This window comes from Microcaecilia unicolor, chromosome 7 (assembly GCF_901765095.1).
Source record: "Microcaecilia unicolor chromosome 7, aMicUni1.1, whole genome shotgun sequence".
In the NCBI taxonomy this organism is placed as follows: Eukaryota; Metazoa; Chordata; class Amphibia; order Gymnophiona; family Siphonopidae; genus Microcaecilia; species Microcaecilia unicolor.
This window is the reverse complement of record NC_044037.1, coordinates 112745592-112747112: the sequence shown is the minus strand read 5'-3', so window position 1 is coordinate 112747112 and position 1521 is coordinate 112745592. Positions and strand designations below refer to the sequence as shown.

At 38.9% G+C, this 1521-nt stretch overlaps 1 non-coding gene across 1 annotated transcript; it reads left to right on the top strand.

Moving 5' to 3' along the window:
* Positions 1–1038: 1038 nt before the first annotated feature.
* Positions 1039–1111, top strand: TRNAT-UGU. The gene has a single exon. It is a non-coding gene; the product is annotated as a tRNA-Thr (tRNA).
* Positions 1112–1521: the final 410 nt, after the last annotated feature.

Below are 1521 nucleotides of genomic sequence, written 5' to 3'. Positions count from 1 at the left end.
TTACACAAAGAAGGCATCTTTTTTTCTGTCTCGATTGTGAGTTTTAGGATTTTCTTTCGTTTTATGCATTTCTTTTCAAATTTTGACTTCAGGGCTATTTTATGAATGCTGTCCATTTTCATGCAATAGTGTACACTGTCAGCGTGCTATTCTTCAATAGGCTCCTGTGAGAAACTTCAGTAGGTGCCTGTTGAAGGAATAGGTGCTACTTATACCCTCAATAGGCTTCTGTTGAAGGAGTAGGTGCCTATTGAGCTCTATAGTTTCGGGTTAAAAATAATATGAAACATCATGAGAAACATGGCTGACCTTTCCCATATCATTAGAAGCAAATACACACCCCTCAGATGCATATGGTAAGTTTTGGAACTTCATTCTGTGCTTTGGTCCTTATTCTCTGCCTTCTGGACTACTCCACCAAATCCAGTGCTATTTGGTGAGGACGATCTCGCAATCAAGCTCCATTCTGGCTGATCACTTTCCTATGGAAAAGGGCAATTGCTTTTAATGTTGAGGAGAAATTAGAAGTTTCTACGCTTTTCTAATCCATTCCCCCCATATGACAGCATTATTAGATGATTCTTTTTCCCTTTTTTGAATCAATTTTGCTCTGGAAACTTTCTCTATGTTGTGGAGACACTGAGTTCTCTTTTCAGTAGAATATTGCTCATTAAAGTGCCGAAAATAATAAGTATTTGTTTTTCTCATTCTCTGCTAATTTTCACCCCGAACACATCCAGCCTCTCCTCAGTGCATAATCATTGCCGTTTCTCTTTACTGGATGCACAGTTAAATGTGATGAACCAGAACTGGTTTGCATTGCTCTTGTTTGACTCATGAAATATAAAGTTTATATTTGTGACTAGAGAATGCATAGAGTGAGAATAATACGTTAGCAGGGCGTGTCATTGGTTTCTTCCATATTCAAATAATATTTCTTTGCTACTTTTAGGAAATAAATTAAAAAGTGAATCAGAAGCTGGAGTGGGGAAATGTGTATACTGTGGAGAAAGTAATCACAAGCTCTGTTTGCCTATTGGCTCTGTAGCTCAGTGGTAAGAGCACTGGTTTTGTATACCAGGGGTCATGAGTTCAACCCTCATTAGGGCCTTGTCCTGTGTTTTGGTAAGCAGGGTTTGGGTTGAGTCAGAGCTTTTCCTACTTCTGTCTGTTAACATATCTTTCAAGAAATACAAGTTTTCAAAAACATATGATCCTATCTTGAAAAGGATAGTTCCTACTACAGAATTCACAGCTTTGTAATGCTGGCCAGAACCATGACATTGTTGGATTCTCTAAAGATGTCTCTACCAAGTATAAGTGAGTGATTGTTCCCTTGAAGCCTGCAAGGTGCAGTAGAATCCAAGGAGAGCTTCTTACAGTTGGCCCTGCGGAGAATATCAGTTTTTGCATGGGATGCTTTGCAGGATTTAGACATCTGGAAACATCTGAACTAGGACCTGTACAGATTAGCATAATCCGTGACTTTTCTGCACATGCTTTATTCTTCCCTTTTGCATG